We start from the raw sequence: 21,721 nt of genomic DNA on the forward strand, positions 1-21,721 counted from the left end.
TGTCATCTTATAGGTGTGACCTAAAGGGATCAGCTGATCACCGCCGTCACACGACAGTAATATCAAACTCTAGTCAGTCAATCATTACCGATTAACGATGACCAGCTGACAAATAAATAAATAAATCCCTGATATTCCTTTTACGAGATTTAATATGTAAACGCACTCATTGTGGAGGACACTACTCCAACAATCTCCCACTTGTCTGACACAAGTGTGCGTTACCAATTCTCTTGTCCAATAATATCTCCCACTCAATGCAAGATGTCTTTCAGGTCGTTCTTGCACGTGATCATATCATAAAGTGGTTTCCTCGATCAGGAGAATGACTGTCTGACCGGATAATCTACTATAGATATCATCCGAGAGTGGCCACGCATTCACAGTCATTTCTCCTCGAGTGGCCTTGAGATAAAATATGACTTATAAGGACAATCCTGTTGACCTATTTTCTTCATTCGATACAGATCACAATGACCCAGAAAATGCTCATCGGCCTCCTTTTACGGTGCGACCTAGAACAAAAACCAAAGTCACCGGAAAATCGTACCAACTCAGACAAATAGTCACCAGTCTAAAGAATTGACTCGAAGGAATAAATAGAAATCCTCGCCACGACCCAGCAATTAAAGGACTCTATAAACGGTCACTGTCCGATAAATTGTCTCACAATATGCCTATGTAATCGACCAGTCATCACTATGACTATATGACAGTCGAACCTGTCATCTATTGCCTTACAATCTAGTCACTCCGAGACGTCACCTCATTAAGTAACTAGGGACAAAATACAATGTTAATCCAGTTCACTTAATAGGGTTCGACATTGTCTTTACAACCTATTTGGAGAAAACAAAGTATATAAATTCAGACATAAAACTGAATATAACGATAAATGTAACTTATCACATATGAATAATAAATACAATATTTTATTATTACATATCAAATAATTTACATCAGTTCTGGCATTCGTCTCAAACCCATCGAAACTACATGACTATCATGTTTAGCTTGAGACAATGGCTTGGTTAAAGGATCAGCGATGTTGTCAACTGTCCCAACCTTACAAACTGTAATTTCTTTCCTTTCGATTAAATCTCTAATTACATGAAATTTCCTAAGTACATGTCTAGACTTGTTACTAGACTTGGGCTCTTTTGCTTGAAAAATAGCCCCACTGTTATCACAATACAAAGTGATAGGATCCTCGGCGGTCGAAACTACTTTCAGTCCCTCTAAAAATTGCCTAATCCAAACAGCCTCTTTTGCAGCTTCTGAGGCTGCAATGTACTCACCTTCCGTTGTAGAATCAGCAGTCACAGACTCTTTAAAACTTCTCCAGCAAACCGCTCCTCCGTTCAACAAAAAGACAAAACCAGCCTGGGATTTTAAATCATCCCTATCGATTTGGAAACTGGCATCCGTATAACCTCTTATACGTAATTCAGATTCTCCTCCAAACACTAAGAATGAATCTTTAGTCCTTCTCAAGTACTTCAGAATATTCTTGACGGCTATCCAGTGACTCTCACCTGGAGTTTTCTGAAAACGACTCGTCATACTTAAAGCATACGAGACGTCAGGACGAGAACACATCATAGCATACATGATCGATCCAACAGCGGAAGCATAGGGAATCGATTTCATGCGTTCAATATCCTTAAGCTCAGTAGGACACTGTGACTTACTCAAAGTGATCCCACTAACCATAGGTAGAAAACCTCTCTTGGAGTTTTTCATATTGAATCGGTCAAGAATCTTATCGATATAGGCTTCTTGACTCAATGCTAATATCCTTTTGGGTCTATCTCTATAGATCTGGATACCCAAAATGCGCTGAGTTTCTCCCAAATCTTTCATTTGGAAGTGATTTCCCAACCACTTCTTAACAGAAGCAAGCATATCAACATCATTCCCAATGAGTAATATGTCGTCCACATAAAGAAGTAAGAAAACAACTTTACTCCCACTAAACTTCATGTATAAACATGGTTCCTCAACACTTCGAGAAAAACCATTCTGTTTAATAACATGATCAAAACGATGATTTCAACTCCTTGACGCTTGCTTAAGACCATAAATGGATCTCTTAAGTTTGCATACTTTGTTAGGATTTTTAGGATCCACAAAACCCTCAGGTTGTGTCATGAGCACTTCCTCTTCCAGAAACCCGTTCAGGAAAGCGGTTTTGACATCCATTTGCCATATCTCATAATCATGAAATGCAGCAATCGCTAACATTATCCGAACAGATATAAGCATAGCAACTGGTGCAAAAGTTTCATCATAGTGTAAACCATGAACCTGAGTGAAACCTTTTGCAACCAATCTAGCTTTGTTGACATATTTATGTCCATCCATGCCGATTTTAATCTAGAATATCCACTTTCACTGAAGTGGTCGAACATCTTTAGGTAAGTCAACCAGGTCACATACCTGATTATCGTACATGGAATCCATTTCGGATTGCATGGCTTCGAGCCATAGCTTAGAGTCAGGACTCATAATAGCTGCTTTATAGGTCTTGGGTTCATCACTTTCTAAAAGTAAAACCTCATAGTCACCATCTTCCTCAATAATACCAAGGTATCTATCAGGCTGGCGACTAATCCTTTCTGACCTCCTAGGTTCAGAAGGAATAATAACCGATTCAGACGTAGAAGGAACATCTTCCTGCAGTGTCATATCAGTTTGTGGCTCTTGAACTTCGTCAAGTTCAAATTTTCTCCCACTCTGTCATCTAGAAATAAACTCTTTTTCTAGAAAGACAGCTTCACGAGCCACAAACACTTTGTTCTCGTTACTATTGTAGAAGTAATATCCACAAGTTTCCTTAGGGTAGCCTACAAAAATACACTTTTCAGAACGAGGTGCAAGCTTATCGTCAGACTTACACTTGACATAAGCATCACAACCCCATACTTTTGTATATCACAGATTCGGGACTTTCCCTTTCCATATCTCATATGGAGTTTTGTCAGTTGCTTTAGTGGGACTTTTATTAAGTGATTGTACAGCAGATAAAATGGCAAAACCCCAGAATGACTTAGGTAACTCTGTTTGACTCATCATCGATCGGACCATATCTAATAAAGTTCGATTCTTCCTTTCAGCCACACCATTTAATTGAGGTGTGCCAGGAGGAGTTAACTGAGATACAATACCACAGTCTTTAAGGTGATCTCTAAAATCATTGCTTAAATATTCCCCACCACGATCTGATCATAATGCTTTAATCTTCTTATTTAATTGGTTTTCTACTTCATTCTGAAACTCTTTGAACTTATCAAAAGCTTCACTTTTATACCTCATTAAGTAGATATACCCATATCTACTCATGTCATCGGTAAAAGTAATTAAATAGTCATAATTACCTCTAGCAGTGACTATCATTGGACCACACACATCAGTGTGTATTAAACCTAATAACTCAATAGCTCGAGATCCTTTTCCTTGAAAAGGTGAACGAGTCATCTTGCCAAGAGGACAAGATTCGCATGTACCAAATGATTCGAAATCAAAAGGTTTAATTATACCAGTCGACACTAGTCTTTTAATGCGCTTCTCGTTGATGTGTCCTAATCGACAATGCCATAAATAAGATAGATCAGGATCACCTGTTTTGAGTCTTTTATTATCTAAATGATAAACATCGTTGCAAGTATCTAGAATATAAATACCATTGATTGAAATAGCTTGGCTATATACAATCCCATTAAGGGAAAAAGTACAACACTTGTCTTTAATTACAAAGGAAAACCCTTCTGTGTCTAACACAGATACGGATATTATATTTCTAGATAGCGTTGGTACAAAATAACAATTATTAAGATGCAACTCCAACCCCGAAGCTAAACTAAGTACATAAGTTCCTACAGAGACTGACTACTTTAGACCCGTTTCCCATTCGGAGATCGACATCACCTTTGTTTAGCTTTCTTATGCTTTTTAGGCCCTGCAAATGATTGCACAAGTGAGAACCACAACCAGTATCTAATACCCAAGTTGTATTTGAAGCATAATTTATGTCTATCATAAAAGATTCAGGTGAGAAATTACATGTCGGCTTCACAATGCCAGCGTTTATGTCATCCAGGTACTTTGTGCAATTACGCCTCCAATGTCCCTTGTTATTACAATAATTACAAGTATCTTTAAGAGGATTACCCTTTATGGATTTTGGCTTGGTAGAGCAATTCCCAATTGCTTTACCTTTGCCCTCCACCTGAGCGGGTTTCTTACCCGTATTCCTCTTAAACTGCTTCTTCCCCTTCACGTTAATTGCAAGCACATCTTTCCTTGTACTCCCACTCAATCCCATGTCCTTCTCTGCTTGCACAAACAGAGAATGGAGCTCATGTAAACTCTTCTTCATGTTTGTCATGTTGTAATTTACCCTAAATTGGGTAAATCCCTTGACGTTTGAGAGAGAGTGGAGTACTCGGTCCACCACAAGTTCGTCGGGGATCTTGCATCCCAACCCATCTAAAGTTTCCACTTACTCAATAAATTTAAGTACGTGTGAACTTACAGGTTGACCATCTTTGAGGTTAGCCTCAAAGAAACGAACAGCGGTGTCATACTGAATTATTCTCGGGGCTTGAGAAAACATAGTTGAAAGCCTCGAAAATACTTCATGTGCATCGCAAAACTTGACACATTGCCTTTGTAAAGAAGGATCCATTGAAAAAATCGAAACATTTTTTATTGCAGCGGAATCCTTTTGATAATTTGTAAAAGCCTCCCTTTCATCGGCAGTGGCCCTAGTACTAGGCGAAGGGGGAGAGGGTTCGACAAGGTAGCGTAATTTGCCATCACCTGCGGCAGCTAATCGAAGTTGTTCTTCCCAATCTTTAAAATTACTACCGTCGGCTTTTAAAACATATTTGTCCATAAAAGAACGTAGCCATGAATCTCTAGCTATGGTGGCGGTTTGACTAGTAGAAGCCATCGTGATTACTACAAAGGAAATAAAGGAAAGATTAACATTTATCGTCTAGAAATATTTAACTTGTGAAACTATTTAACAAGTCCTCATTTATATAATGATCTCCCACTGAATTATATAAATGATTCCAAGATCCAATTTTATATAAACACGGGCACGGTGGACCGATTCAACCCATATTTATATAAATTTGGTGAGTCAACATTTTGACTGATTCTAGTACTAGAACTCTTGGTTGACGGATTTTCTAAAAATCTATCTTTTAGCCCCAGAAATAAATATGGGCACGGTGGACCGATTCAACCCATATTTATCCTGTTGAGTCCAACCAATTTTCACGTGTAATAACCTTTATTACCCTACTTACCCAACGTAAAAAGAGTGTACCTCGGTGATCCGAACCTACCTCTAATGAAGAAGGGATTCATAGGTGCTATTATTTGGTAAGGCTTAATCTCAATTTTAAACATATGTGAGAGATCTTATCAATTTAATTATCTATCACTTTTAAGTGAACTAAATTGGTGAATGCTAGACAATTAAATCGATAACAACAAAAAAATTAAAATAAAACATGTAGTGACGATTTGGCATTAATGCATAAAAGAATTAAAGCAAACAAGTCCTAATATGGCCACCTAGTTAATCTAATTAACTAAAATTATTACACTTCGGAAACCAACTCCTTGGTCCCTTGAGTCTTCATAAATTGGCCTCCTTCTTTAGGATTTCGGAACGCCTTTCCGAAAACACCGTCTTCATGAAAACTCCGACTTTAGATGCTTCATCTAATTACTAATAATTAAATTACATAACAATACCCTATTATACAATTTGTAATAAAATTAAAATAAAACTATTAATTAATTACAAATTAGGCGATACGAAATCGCAATTAATTACAAAACAAGTCGATATTCCCTTACATTTCGGGAAATACCAACTTCTACCTATGGCCATATTAGGAAAAATTACATAATTATAATTCTACAAACCATTCATATAAATGAATAATAAAATGCATTATGGAAAATGACATGCCAAATCGTCTAACTTACCAACAACGATCATTTGAGCTTGCCTTGACGGAATTTTTACCAATAAAAATTCATAATCAATTCTTAAAACAATTTTAAGACTTAATCATCATACTAATCTGGTCTACTATCAAAATAATCATTCTCAACAATTATCTTGAATTTATATGGTAATAAAAACACAATTGTGACAAAAAAGATATAATAATTCACAATTATCATATAAAATTCCATTTAATATAAAAATTTATGGAAAAATAAATTTCAAAACCATGAACATTCTGGTCTTACACCCAAAATGCCATGCAAGTGAAAATGTCGGTTTTAAAATTTATTTAATACGATTTCACAATTTTATCGGTAAAGCGATAAATTTTACGATTTAATTCTAAATCAAACCATAAAAAATGAAACGACTTAAAATAAAAATTTTGTACATTTTGGAACAATTTCCAGGAGCTAAAAATTCAAAAATTTCGAGCCCTAAAGTTAAATCAATATTTATTTACAAAATAACCACTATTTACCCATTTTTATCAACTAAAAATTAATAAACAACCTACATTAATCAAATTAATTTATAGTATCTATTTATCTCATAAATATTACATGCATGTGGTTATTTATAAATAAACATGCATAAAATTAACATGCAACCCAATTTAGTTAACTCTTAATTAATTTTAATGCATTTTTACTCAATTTTATGCCAATTTAAGTAATAAAAAGTGGAAAAATTTAACAAAAATCAAATTTTCGTCCCATATCATCCTAAGACCAGATTATTTACATTCAAGACTATATTATGTAATAAAACGAATTTTAGTAACATAATATCCATTTTATTAATTTATCTCATAAATTGCTAAAATCGTCTTAAGACAACATGCATGTATTTAACAATGCTCTGATACCACTTGTTAGTTATTTAGACCATAATAATACTCATCTTATGATATTAAAATAACAAATTAATTATAAATGGTCTAAATCTACATGCATGCAAAAGAAATGTATAAAGGATGGTTTTAAACCACCTTAAGACAAAAGTTCCTTACATTGCTATAAGGCAAATATGGGCACTACAAGGTCTCCTACCTTTATAGTTCTTGATCTTTTCTACTTTAGATGATCCTCCAAGAACACCAATTACCAATATAGGTAATCTCCTTTGGTGGCACCCAAGATTAACCCAAAAATACTACTAAAACTAATAACTAGTTAATTATAGTAGTAACCTTGTAGTTGTATTTTGATGTACTAATTAATATTATTACCTTGATAATATTATTAGTTATGTTTTTATATGTGTTTTAAGATAAAACTTATGAACAAAATAAGAAGAAAAAATGGTCTCCAAGTGATGTAGAGGGTCACGGTTTTGGTGCCTTCAAGTGACCAAGTTTTCTTCAAATTTTTTCACCCATGAATTAGGTGAATATTAGGATATTTATAGCAAAATATGGGGAACATTCATATGTGTATAATACAACAAAATGAACACTTGTTAGCCTTTGAAAAAACCGGAGCATATGGCCTAATTTGTGTCCATTTTGGTTTTCGACATTTGCCCCACAAATGCTTATAAGTCTTATATTTAATTATATTACATAATTAAATATTAATTTAATTATTGAACACTTAAATAATATAAATCAACTACCAATTACTACTTAACCATTAAGTAATCATAAGACCAATTTATCAACAGACAATGTGTCAATATTAACCCATTTAGCTAATTTTACAACCTCTTGTAAAATTTAATAGATAATTGATTCAACCTCAAAACATATACACATATCGTATATAACTAATTAATTAACAATTAATTAATAAATTATAATCATTTATTATTTAAATATCTCATAATTAAATAATAAATCTCTTTATCCCGAGTTCGCAACCCGTCATCAAATAATACACTTACTTGACTAATTAAAAGTCAAGTAATACAAGGAATTAATTATCTCGTATCTCATACAAATAATTAATTTATTCTATTTGGGTGTCATCCTATAGGTGTGACCTAAAGGGATCAGCTGATCACCGCCGTCACACGACAGTAATGTCAAACTCTAGTCAGCCAATCATTACCGATTAACGATGACCAGCTGACAAATAAATAAATAAATCCCTGATATTCCTTTTACGAGATTTAATATGTAAACGCACTCATTGTGGAGGACACTACTCCAACAGTAGATATGTCACGTGATCAAATAATTGGGCAACTTGGTCTATCCTGGCTTGATAAGGTGCTAGGCTTTCGCTTCGGATTTTCCAAGATCCTGTTACTTGATTGATGATAAGGGATGAATCCCCATGTACTCGAAGATTTTTGATGCCTAAACTCACTGCCGCTTGTAAGCCAATGAGACAAGCTTCGTATTCTGCGGCGTTATTTGTCACCTCGAAATCGAGTTTGACAGAGATTGGTGTATGCTCACCTTCAAGAGAAATGAGCAACACTCTTATTCCAAATCCTCTTAAGTTTGATGCTCCATCGAAGTAAAGGTCCCAGGAGTCTACATCCGTTTGGAGTATATTCTCGTCTGGAAATTACCAAGTATCTATTGTTTGTGCATCGTCGATGGGATTTTCTGCGAAGAATTCGGCAAAGGCGCGCCCTTTTATTACTTTCAGAGGCACGTACTTGAGATCGAACTCTGAGAGCATCAAAGTCCATCATGCTAGACGTCCGTTGAGGACGGGTTTTTTGAAGAGGTATTTGACTGGATCTATTTTGGAGTATATTTTGACGGAGTAGCTAAACATGTAATGACGTAGCTTCTTCGTTTCCCACACAAGAGCGAGGCATGTCTTTTCGAGTTGTGAGTATTTGCATTCGTACTCCAGGAACTTTTTACTAAGGTAGTAGATAGCCCTTTCTTCATTTCCTACAGTTTGAGCTAGCATGGCACCCATGGCTATTTCGGTTACTATGAGATATAAACCAAGAGGTTGATCTCGTTGAGGTGGCATAAGCACTGGTGGTTTAGCCAATATCTCTTTGATTCGGTCAAATGCCTTTTGACAGTCATCATCCCACATGGTGTGGTCCGTTTTCTTGAGCTTCTTGAAGATAGGCTCACAAATCATTGTAAGTTTCGATATGAATCGACTTATATATTGTACTTTTCCTAGGAATCCTCTGACTTCTTTTTATGTTTGAGGTATTGGCATTTCGATCAGAGCCTTGATCTTGGAAGGATCTATTTCTATACCTCATTGGCTAACGACGTATCCCAGCAGTTTACCAGATGTTACTCCGAATGTGCATTTCTGAGGATTGAGCCTCATGTTGTACTTTCGTATCCTTAAGAAAAATTTGCGAAGGTTCGCAATATGTCCCTCTCTAACTTTGGACTTCACAATCATGTCGTCTACGTATACCTCAACTTCTTTGTGCATCATGTCATGTAGGAGCGTAGTTGCGGTGCGTTGATATGTACCTCCGGCGTTGATTAACCCGAATGGCATTACCGTATAGCAATAGGTCCCCCATTGAGTGACAAAGGCGGTCTTATGCATGTCTTCTATGGCCATCTTTAGTTGGTTATAACTCGTATACCCATCCATGAAGGATAGTAACGCGTGATCTGTAGTATTGTCCACCAATATGTCGATATGTGGTAGAGGAAAGTCATTTTTAGGGCTTGCTTTGTTTAAGTCCCTAAAATCAACACAAACACGGATTCTCCCATCCTTTTTGGGTACGGGTACTATGTTAGCTACCCAGTCAGAATACTCGGAAATTTTGATGAACCCGGCTTTGAATTGCTTATCGACTTCTTCCTTAATCTTCAGAGCCCATTCTGTTCTCATTCGACGAAGCTTATGTTTCACAGGCTTGAAACCCGGCTTAATCGGAATTCTATGTTCGACGATGTCCCTGTCGATCCCTGGCATGTCTTTGTAGGACCAAGCGAAGACGTCTTTCAATTCGTTTAGGATATCTATGAAATCGGCCCTTTCGGTAGAGCTCAAGGTAGTCCCTATCCTAAGTTCTTGGGGTTCTAGTTCGGTTCCTACATTGATGGGTTCGGTGTCCTCTATTACTGGTCCCCCTTCCCCTTCCTGTAGTATTTATTTGGCTACGTAGGGAGGTATTTCAATTGAGTCTGGGTCCTGGTCATCCTCAGTATCATCGTAAACAGAATTGCACTCAAGATAACACGAAGAGTAAGCAGAACCTGATTTATTCATATTAAAGTTTAAGAAAAGTTGAAACAAAGAAGCCATCTGATCTGTGGTCAGTGGCGGCAAAGGGACAGTGGTTGGGACATTTCCCGAACTACTGTTACTACTCAAGGCTAAGCTCGGAGAAACAAAAGGGAATGGGGATGACGACAGGAGGAGACTCCCTAATGACTTCTCTAGACTCCGACTCTGACTCCGACTCCGACTCTGACTCGAATTCATCGTTTTCTAGTTCTCCTTTGAACATCTCTCCTTCTCCAGTGGTGAGCTTGAAGAGTCTTCCTTGATTGTTGGTCCACTTGATTGATTTTCTCCATCCTTTCTGTTGATTCGCGTTCATTTCTGTGATTAACGCGGTAGGGTTGAAGTGATTGTCCTGAAGTACCATGGTAATGATCTCATCCTGTGCGGCTCTAACAAATCGATCTTCTCTAAATAGAAGACTAACAGCTTGTTCGTCTAAGCAAGGTACTTGACGTGTTTTGACGGTAGAAACCGTTTCTGGAGGAATGAAGTAGCAATCGTGAAAGATCTCTATTCTGGCTAGAATCCTCTCGATATATTGCCAAGGTTCGGGAAATCCATGAAAGAGTTCCAGACTTCCTTCTTGAACGAAGTATCCGTTTAGGGTAGGGAGATAGGGTCGCATTTGGACTCCTACATGCTTACGGTTTTGGAACTTGAGCGAGCATCTCGAGAACTTCCTTTTTAGTGGGTTTGTACCGTAGTCCAAGTGGTATCCTTTTTGAGTTGCCTTCCTTATAGGGTGCGAAGGTGTTTCTTCGGATAGGGTTCAAAGGCATTCCAGGGAAGTATCCCTGGGATTTGAGTATGTGGTTGACCATTAAGTTTGAGTAGGGATCGTAGTATAAGGGTGCTAATTCACTTTCTATGACGTTTACGCTTTGGAAGCCCCCAAGCTTAAATACTCGATCTGCAAGGACTTTATTATTTGATTTCTTTTCGATTATTGCTTTAATGGCTGACGAAGTAATCGTCACTACTTTGTCATTTAGTGGAATCTTGATCTTTTGATGAAGGGTGGACGTTACCGCTTTAGAAGCGTGAATCCAAGGTCTTCCCAGAAGTATGAGAGTTGTCCACCCATTGCATGAGGTTATGCCGTGACCCCAATTACTGCGGCGGGGCCAGTTACCCGCCCGAGCATACCTTTGACCTTATATCAGGCGACCTGAGATACGAATTTTATGCTAATGAACCTGATGCCGAAAGTACGACTGAACCATCCAAACCAGACTTTGGGGAAGAGGTGAACCAGGAAGGGAATGACATAGAAGTCACAGGGGACGGAATGTAGAACCTAAGGGCGGCTAGGCTAGAGTTAGTAACACCATGATCGGTCTGTTGTGAAACCGTGTAAACCTTGGCTCTTTTCTTGTTGTTCTTTTAGTTGATGTTGTGTTTTAAGTTAAGCATGAGCTAAGTAATAAATGTTACCTGTTGACAATCAGTTAATTCCATAATAAAATCTCGTTTCGACTTTAATGTTAATGCGTAATCTCTTATTACGTGTTCTTCTCTGTTACATGTGGTTGACAGTGATTTTGCTACATATGTATATGAAAGTTAAAAAGAGGTTACGAGGACGTAACCATGTTTCTAGTCGGGTAGGATTGTAAAATCTTAATGTTTATATTGCACTTGTTTGTAGATGGTAGTTTTGATCAAGTAAATGTTTCGTTGTGGGGTACCTGTGCAAATGAGTTCTATATGTTTTATTCCTACTTCTGTTAGTTTGGTTGAGGTGAAAAAGGAAAGTGTAGTTAAACTACTGGTATTGAGTTATGAGTTGTGGGGCCTTTGTGCCGAGTTACGTTTACGGTCCAGTGAGACCATGGTTATTGAGCTACTTGAGTCTGAGATCGGAATTTAGATGGAAGATGACAGTGTTCTCAGATGAGTATTTAGTTGTTATACATTTGTGTTCTCAGGTAGTTAGTAGTTATAGTTAGTTGAGTTAAGTAAAGACGAGCTAAAACTTCGGCACGAAGTTTATTTTTAGGAGGGCGGAATGTAACATCTCGTGTCTATTATGTTTAATTGATGTGTCAAAAGTGTGTGTTAACAGTGTTAGAAATGCGTGACGTCCGTATGTACGATATACAATACCCTTCTGAGGTTTGAGTACGGGAGCGAACTTCGGGACGAAGTTCATTTTAAGGGGGGAAGACTGTAATACCCCGTATTTTATATAATATAATCAATTAACCGGATATTATTATACATTTTATATTACTAATTATGTCGGGTAATTGTTGAGTCGATAATCACGTTAAATTATTTTACTTAACTCGCGTTGTATCGATCTAAGTTAATTGAGACGGGTTTATAAGAATTCGAAATGTGAGCTAACCCATTTGAATTGCCCCAATATGAAGTTCAGCCCAATTAAACCCTAAAGCCCAATTAACCCTAATTAACCCTAAACCCTAAACCTAATTAACCTAAACACTACCCACATCCCTCACTCAACCCGCCTCCCTCACGCCTCCCTCTTTCATCAGCTCACACACCAACTTTCACGCATAGAGAGAGAGAGAGAGTGACCGTGGGTAGTGACCACGCAGCAAGGAAGAGCTAGGGGAGCTTGTCGACGTTCATAGGCGGCTATAGGTGGCTGTACTGGTGGCGGAAAAAGGTAAGAGTTCAACCCTTACCTCTGTTTTCGAATGTCTAGCTGTTTTGTTTGTGGTTGCGTGTCTGCTAGAGGCGTTTCTGGTGGTTGTTGACGGAGTATATGGGTAGGGTGGTTAGTGACGAGTGTAGTGGTGGTGGTTATGGTGGTTTTAGGCGGTGGTAGTGGCGGTGAAAGGCGGCAGCGACAGGGTGTGGCAAAACGGGTTTGGGTTACGGTTTTCAGACGGGTTTAGAATGGCTAGGTTGGGGTGGCACCACCGTGGACAAGGGGGAGGTCGAGACGGTGGTTCCACTGTGTCTGGATTCGTGGGCTGACGGCGAGTAGGGCTGTGGTGGTTTGGCAGGGGTAAGGTAATGGTTGCGGTGGTGGTAAGGTGAGAACAGGGAGTGTTTGGTGAGGATTGGCGGTGAACCAGGCCAAATGGCGGCGCTGGTTTGACTCGCCGGCGATAGTCGACCACAGTGGGGGTGGTTGTTGGGGGTGGGGTCGAAGTGGGGAGCATGGCTGGTGGTTGTCGTGGTGGTTCAGGTGGCGTTTGAAGGGGGTGGGCGAGAGTGAAGTGCGGGTTGTTTGAGTTGTTCGTTTGACTCGGGTTTTCCTTAAATCGTTTAATTCATTAATCCTTTAATTATCATTTTGGTTTTAGTCCGAGTTATTTAAAATAAAATAATAATTAATAATAATTAATTAATTCGAGACGGGTTAAATAGAAAAGTTACTATATCGGGAAAGTTTCCATTTTTAGGAAGTTCTATCTTTAATAACTCTCTATTTTGGGAACGGGAATAGTTAAGTAATCGTTATCATTTAATTATCTTTCAGAGGGTGAATTGTTGTGGAATATTATTGGACACCCGACTATTTGACTGCAGTACTGAGGTAGGGAAATACACTTGTCCTATTATCGTTGTTGTTGAATTGTGTTGACTTGATTCGTGGTTGTTGATGTACGTTATGATTCATATACGGAAGGTGATTGACTGCATTGATCGTATTGAGTATGTTATCACAACATTCGGTAGCTGGCATGATTTCATTCATTGATATACATATTATGTTGCATTATTACTGTTGAGCATTTCATATGCATTGGAGTTGGAGGATGGTGCAGGAGTGACAATGTTGAGATACGATGTGATGTTGTGATAAGACCCAGGCTGGTTCTGCAGGACTTGCCCTGGTGTCCTCAGCTGTTGAGCTGGAATATCGACTACGGTCGATTGTTGTGTCTGCCGGGGATCGGTATGGCCGGGCGTTCCGGGGTATGAGATATGAGATATGAGTTGAGATGTAGATGGAGGTGACGGAGGATCATGCATATCATATTTTGTTGTTTTATTGTTTTCCCTACTCAACCTCGTGGTTGACCCTGTGTATTCGTGAACACCTGTGATGAACCGTTTTATGGGGAGCAGATTGACAGGTACCTCAGAGACTGATAGGAGCTGGATGGGAAGAGAGCTTGGATTGCCTGACTTAGAGCTAGCCCACTTTTATTTCTGTTTAGTTATCAGACTTTACTTTCAGTTTGAGACTTGTCTCATTTCAGATGTATAATTATATAAATTGCCGTGGAGTTTAATTTGTTATTCACTACCTCGGGAAACTAAGATGGTAACAGTCCGGTTTATCAGGGAATGCCTTGACGAGGGCTTCTTTTATAAACCGGGGTGTTACATTCTCGACCCCTTGACTCTGAAGCTGAGTTTTCTTTGAGATGATTTTACCCTATATCAATAAAAAACGAAAGATTAGATACCATCTACTAAATAATCATGATTGAAAAAATGAGTTAAAAATTAAATATTTTTAGTAACTTACGAAGAGTTGACCAGTTTTTTTGGATAACCATCCTTTTGTGCCATGCTTCCTTGTCTTCTCCAACACTTGCAAAGCGGACGGAATATCTCCTTTCCCATCTTTATCAATCTGCAATTTTGATACTTGTTAAATATAATTAGTAACTTTAAATAAAGTTAAAGAAAAAAAAGGTACTAAGTTAAAAAAAAAAGTGAAGAAATTACCATTGAGTCCATATATTGCAAAGTGCTTTTTCGACCCATTACGTGAGTAGCCAACGCCTTCCCTTTCTCGTCACTTCCCGACCTACGGTTGGCCGAATTCTGCTCCGATCTTCCCGTGAAACTAGGATCATCAAGTGGTCTATTCCTCAATTGACGGTGCAACTCAACACTAATCCACTCCGGCTTTTCATGCTCTTCCTTATGATAAGCTCGATAAATCATTTGCCGTAAACGGGTCTTCATGGCATCTTCCCAAGCCTTCTTAACCCTTGCCTTGTCACGGGAATCGTAACTAACACGCCACTTTTCAATAAACAATAAAGTTAGAAAATAAACTTTATTGTAAATAAATATAAAATAAATGAATAAAATACCTAGTATTAAATTAAATGACAATTGTTAATACCTCAAACCAATTCCACCAATCCTTCTATAGAGTAGACGACGCCGATTTCCAATTAGGAGCATGTTCTTTGTAGTTGCATCCAATAGTATCCGATATCAACTTCACAACTTTTTCATCACTGAACCTGAAAATAAAGAATGAGAAGATAATAAATATTTATATATATATATATATATATAAATCGTTATAAAAATAATTAATTACGAAAAAATAACATACTTACCAAACGCCTTCTTGTTCAAGATAATCGAGAGGAATTTTGTCAACTGCTGGTATTTCTTCATCCTCGTTTTCCTGTCCTTGGTTTCCTGCATTACTATTACTACCATGTCTTCGTCTCCTCGACGCCATAGAAACCAACTAAATTCTTCAACATTGTTAGAAATCAAATAATAGCAACCAAATAACAAAGTAGCAAAGTAAGAAATCAAATAATCAAATAATAGCAACAAAAAAAGAAATTGGCAAAGTAAGAAATCAAAGCTTCAAATAATAGCAACAAAATAAGAAATTGGCAAAGTAAGAAATCAAAGCATCAAATAATAGCAACAAAATAAGAAATTGGCAAAGTAAGAAATCAAATAATCAAATAATAGCTACCAAATAAGAAATTGACAAAGTAAGATTGAATGAAAACAAACTAGATTTCATTAAATTAAGCCATACGACATCTACAACTAATAGTACCAACAAAGTAATAAGATTGAAAGAAATGGTACAAAACATCTACAACTATCGAGAAGAGCGTCGTCCATCCAAAAATTCGTTGCCAACGCATTTGTTCCACGAGGTTTTTTGTGGCATAAATTCGTTGCAAACGTGGCCCTATTGGGAAATAATTTAAGAAATTTTTAGGGACCCTTTTGCCATTTGCATTCTTTGCACTTTTGTACCTAGCTCTACCACATTTTCTACACTTATCGAGAAGAGCGTCGTCCATCCAAAAAAGCATACATCCATTAAAACATGCATCTATCTTTTCATGAGGAAGTTGAAGAGCTTTGAGAACATTTTTGGTTTAATAGAAGTTACGCATCAAAATATGATCTTGAGGAAGATGGTCTCCCATGAGTGACGTGAAACCATCTACACATTTATGGGCTAAGTTGTGTTCACATTTCAGAGCGACAAGCCTTGCAGCCGACTGTAGCAATGAGAGTCGACATCCCTCGTAGACAGGTTGCTCGGCACGTTTTAACATTTGAAAAAAGGCTAATACATTGGGATTTGGAGATTCATCAACCACCTCGGCATTAAGAGCTTCTTCCCTAATTTGATCAATGCTATCGCGCAAAGCATCCTCTACCATATCCCTATAAGGATTGTCAGAAGGCATTGCCATTTCCTCTTCCTCAACGGGGAATTTCTCTCCGTGACACACCCAATCATAATAGTTGTCACAAAAACCCTTTAGACCAAGGTGTTTTTGTACTTCTTGTTCAACTAAAAACCTTTTATTTTTGCACTTACTACATGGACACCTAATTTCTTTATTTCTAATGAATTCGTCTTGTTGCTTAACATAATCAATGAATTTATTAACCCCTATTACGAATTCATTCCTTAAGTTTTTATTGGAATCCAACCTTTCATACATCCAGTTTCGTTCTAATCTCTTCATTGCAAATCTACATATATATTGATACCTGTCGAAGTGAGTATCAAAAATAATATTTATAAATTCCAAACTACAACTAGCAAGCGGTAGTAAGGGTCGATCCGCAGGGAGGTAGGGAGTTCTAATTGTCTTATTTCAGTCTATGAGCTTCTGGGGGGGGTTTTGAAGTGGATTATATCTAAGTCTAAATGCATAAATAAAAGGCATGAAATAAAAAGTTATGTAAACAATAATAAAAAGAATGCTAAGACGGTCGGTTCACTGCAGCTACGACGATGGTATCTAAGTAAGTCTGATAAATCACGATAGGTGGGCAAATAAGAAGTCCTCTCGGTCCAACTTAACAAGTAGCGCCTCTCAGCCTATGCTACTGGTCCCTAGGTCTCACTAATACTAGCTCTCGCCCTGAAAAGTGATTCCTAATGCCTAAACTTTACCTATCTTTCGATCTTAGTAAAATTTAGTCGTTTCAATTTAGTCAATTTCCCTTCCCTATCTCTCGATCTGTGGGTTGGTCAATTCCCAAGTATTTAACAAGTCTCCTCTCGGTCTCGTTGTCAAATATTGCAATTAAAACATTGAAACGGTGCTATTCTATCGCGCGTCAGTCGATCGACTAGCTAGGCTAGTCGATCGACCAACAGTCGATCGATCGATCGACTAATCCAGTCGATCGACCAAAGGCCGACATCAGGTCTACTAATCTACATCGTCTTCGCCGCAGGTCCCCTCACATCTTAGCACGGGGTTTCTAGCTACGCATATTAATTCTAACTACGACTAATAAAGCGATAAAAATGAATAGCGAAGGCATAACTAAACTACTTGAATAATAAACTTGCAACAATTGAATTAAAGGATTGGGATCTAAACTAACAACCTAACTACTGAATGAATTGAAATAATACTGAAACAAAGAGCAAAAATACCGAATAAAAGAAAGGCAGGAAGAATCCGATTGCAAAAAGGAGAACTTTATTGAAAACTAAGTTAATTATAATTGAATCTAAAATGGTAAAGTCAAATCAGTAGATGGGATTAACCCCTACTGAATGCCTCTTCAAAACTGATGTTCGAGGTCTTATTTATAGAGATGTCACGCAAAAACCTAAAAACTAATTACAATTGGGCTTCTAATTCTCGTTCTTAATTTGCGTCAGAGTCGAGGGGTGGTCGATCGACCACTAGACCCAGTCGATCGACTGAGTATCTCTGAACAGTAGCTTCTGATAATCGCGCTCTGGTCGATCGACCATGTGGGTCAGTTGATCGACCAAGAGTGCTGTACAGAATTGCATTCTGACGATTCCTGCAGCGCGCACCGATCTTAAAACATCTGCCATTTCTTCGTTACTTGGTCAAATCAGTCGTTCCATGCGGCGTTGGAAAGCTAAGAGGATAAGCTTTCACCTCCAATTGGAATCACTCGATTATCAAATTTAGAACTCAAGATATAGCCATCTGAAGCAGGCTGCAATGTCGAGAAGCACTTTTTCGCTTGTTAAACTCGTACGCACCCATGCTTTTGCTATCTTTAGGCCTTGAAACGCGCACCAAGCTCATTCCTCGAGTCAGTACTTCATGTCAAATGCAATGTTAATTACTTAGGGACGGATTCGGCTCGATTTCCGCTCAATTCTTCATATTTCTGCAATAATAGACAAAAACACAAAAGTAGAGGAAAATAGGGAAATAATGGCATATATTGCACATTTGAGCTCTGAAATGCGTGTAGAATAAAGTGTGAAACATCATATTTTAGACACGCATCATATATTAGTAAATAAAAATTATTAATAAAAATGGTAAGAGCATTCATAAACTTATCTTTGAATTTTTCATACAACAACAACAACAACAACAACAACAACAACAACAACAACAACAACAACAACAACAACAACAACAACAACAACAACAACAACAACCACCACCACAACCACAACCTGCAAAAAAATACTTTCAGTATTGGGGTCCTTATCTCTCCAACCTAAACCCATCTTTGAATCTTTCATACCATTAGTAAATACCCAATTTTTTTTCTTGATTGTAATGAGACAAAAATTCGGCAGCACTTCCTTACAGTTCTCCAAATACATTATTTAGAATGAATTCTCACTCTACATATGTATTCGGAGAACATTAAAGGAAATGTCATCCAAATTTTGTCTCATAACAATCAAGAAAAAAATTGAGTATTTACCACCTAAATGGCATAAAAGATTCAAAGACCGTCCCAAAACGGGGACTATTCAAGAATTACACCTAATGTGTAATCCCTGAACGGGTACTAGGTCAAAAATATATTAACAATCACAACACAAGCATAAGATGAATTAATATTTGTAAAAAAAATATACATGGCACAAATGTACACAACTTATCAAAACAAACTTAATAATTACTAATAAATCTTATAAAACTAAGCAAAAGTAGAGTAAGCATCCTTAAATTGGTTTAAACATCATAAATTGTCTTTTAATTAAACTAAATCATTTTAATAATCCTAAATTAAATTAAATTAAGCATTATAAAATTGATTTAAACATCCTAAATTGGCTTTTAACTAAATTAAACTACCCTAATAATCCTAAACATTCTAAATTAGATATTAATTAAACTAATTTATTTTACCAATCCTAAACTTAATTAAACTAAGTATTATAAAATTGATTTAAACATCCTAAATTGGCTTTTAACTAAATTTCACTATCCTAATAATACTAAACATCCTAAATTGGCTTTCAACTAAACTAAACAATCCTAATAATACTAAACATCCTAAATTGGCTTTCAACTAAACTAAAGAATCCTAATAATACTAAGCATCCTAAACTAATCATAATTAATTTAAACAATAATCATAAACCCTAATTAATCAAAATAGTAAAATAAATTAAACAAACCTTAAATTAATTAAGAGATGGAGACAAGGGAGAAGAGCGGCGGCGGCGGGACCAAACGGCGGCGGCGGCGGCGAGGGAGCAAGGCAACAGAAAAAAAAGGGAAAGGGGAAAGGAAAAAAGGGAAAGGGGAAAGGAGAAGAAAGGGGAAAAGGGAAAGGAGAAATAGGAGGAGTGATTTGGGGAGTAGGGTGGTGGTGGGAGTGGTGGTGGTGAGATTGAGGGAGACGGAGTTTTGGGTGATTTGGGGTAAATAATTGAAGAGTGATAATGAAGGGGGAGGAAGACGCTGCTGCCCGTATAAATAAAGCATGCGACGGACTTTCCGTCGCAAAAATAAAATAATATTAAATCCTGCGACGGAATTTCCGTCGCAGACTTAAAATAATATTATTTTTCCAGCGTGTTAAGAGGTGTACAGCTGGACACTTTAAAAATCCTGCGACGGAAATTCCGTCGCACAAAAAATATTATTTTAATATAGCGACGGAATTTCCGTCGCACAATTTATTATTATTTTATTATCGCGACAGAATTTCCGTCGCAGACCTTCCCGCCATGTCAGAAAATTTGGCGGTCTGGGAAAAAAGGCTGCAACGGAAAGTCCGTCGCAAGTCCGTAAGGTCTGTCGCAGTGTCCGTCGCAGGTTTAAATTTGCTACGGATTAATAGTCCGTCGCAGTGTGTCCGTCGCATCGAAACATTTTTTTTGTAGTGTTGGGAATCCGTATCTTTTGAGATAGATCACGACGGATGTTATCATTGACTCAGGAGTCTTATTTAGATAAGATTCTTGAAAGGTTCAGCATGACCAACTCCAAGAAGGGGAACCTTCTAATGACTTCTGGGATGCATTTGAGAAAGTCTCAGTCACCCACGACACCTGAAGGGGTTGAACGCAGGAGTCGTGTTCCTTATGCATCAGCCATAGGATCGATCATATATGCCATGATATACACACGTCCAGACGTGGCATATGCATTGAGTATGACGAGTCGGTACCAACACAATCCAGGTGAAACACAATGGGTGGCTGTTAAAAACATCCTTAAGTACCTACAGAGGACTAAGGAATGGGTATTGACTTATGGAGGCGATACTAAGCTATGCGCAATCGGTTACGCAGATGCTAGCTTCCAAACGGATCGAGACGATTCGAAATCTCAGTCTGGATTAGTCTTTACTCTTAATGGTGCTGCGGTCAGCTGAAAGAGTTCCAAGCAGGATGTTGTAGCGGATTCTACTACTGAATCCGAGTACTATGCCGCTTCAGAAGCAGCAAAGGAAGCTATATGGATGCGTCAATTCTTACAAGGACTAACCATAGTTCCTTGTTCGAATGACCCAATCACTATCTATTGTGACAATAGAGGTGCCATCTTCTAGGCTAAGGAGCCTAAGTCTAGAAACAAGTCTAGACATGTACATCGGAAGGCTCACCTGATCTGTGATTACGTGGAGCAAGAGGAAATAGTGATTGACAAGATTGCTTCGGATGACAACATCGTGGACCCTCTAACTAAACCATTGTCATATGATAAGCATGAAGGGCACGTTATTTCCATGGGAATTAAATGTGTTCTTGAGTTGTACTAGTTGATTATGGATTCGATACATTATCTTTTTCATATGCTATTTATAACTTCATCGTTTTATTTCATATTTTGTTTTTCATGTGGATTGTACGACAACATTGAACGCCACAAAGTGAACTGAATTACATTATGTTTGTTTTGGTCCGTAATCACCTACATGAGTTGATAACTCTGTGAAGAGTCTATTGATCCAAAATACTCAAGAGGGGGGGGGGGGGGAGTGAATTGAGGATTTAAAACTTTATGAATACTTTTTCGATTGTATGAATGTAATTGATTATTTAAAGTTTATTGATTAAACTTTAACTAATCAACTAATGATTGTA

At 37.6% G+C, this 21,721-nt stretch overlaps 1 long non-coding RNA gene across 1 annotated transcript; it reads right to left on the reverse strand.

The window, feature by feature from the left end:
• Positions 1-14,537: 14,537 nt before the first annotated feature.
• On the reverse strand, positions 14,538-14,984 carry LOC141602506 (uncharacterized). The gene is made up of 3 exons (XR_012524488.1): positions 14,875-14,984; positions 14,672-14,779; positions 14,538-14,578 (listed from the first exon to the last, which is right to left on the reverse strand). It is a non-coding gene; the product is annotated as an uncharacterized LOC141602506 (long non-coding RNA).
• Between the last annotated feature and the right edge of the window lie 6,737 nt (positions 14,985-21,721).

The sequence above is a fragment of the Silene latifolia genome, chromosome 9 (genome assembly GCF_048544455.1).
Source record: "Silene latifolia isolate original U9 population chromosome 9, ASM4854445v1, whole genome shotgun sequence".
NCBI lineage: Eukaryota > Viridiplantae > Streptophyta > Magnoliopsida > Caryophyllales > Caryophyllaceae > Silene > Silene latifolia.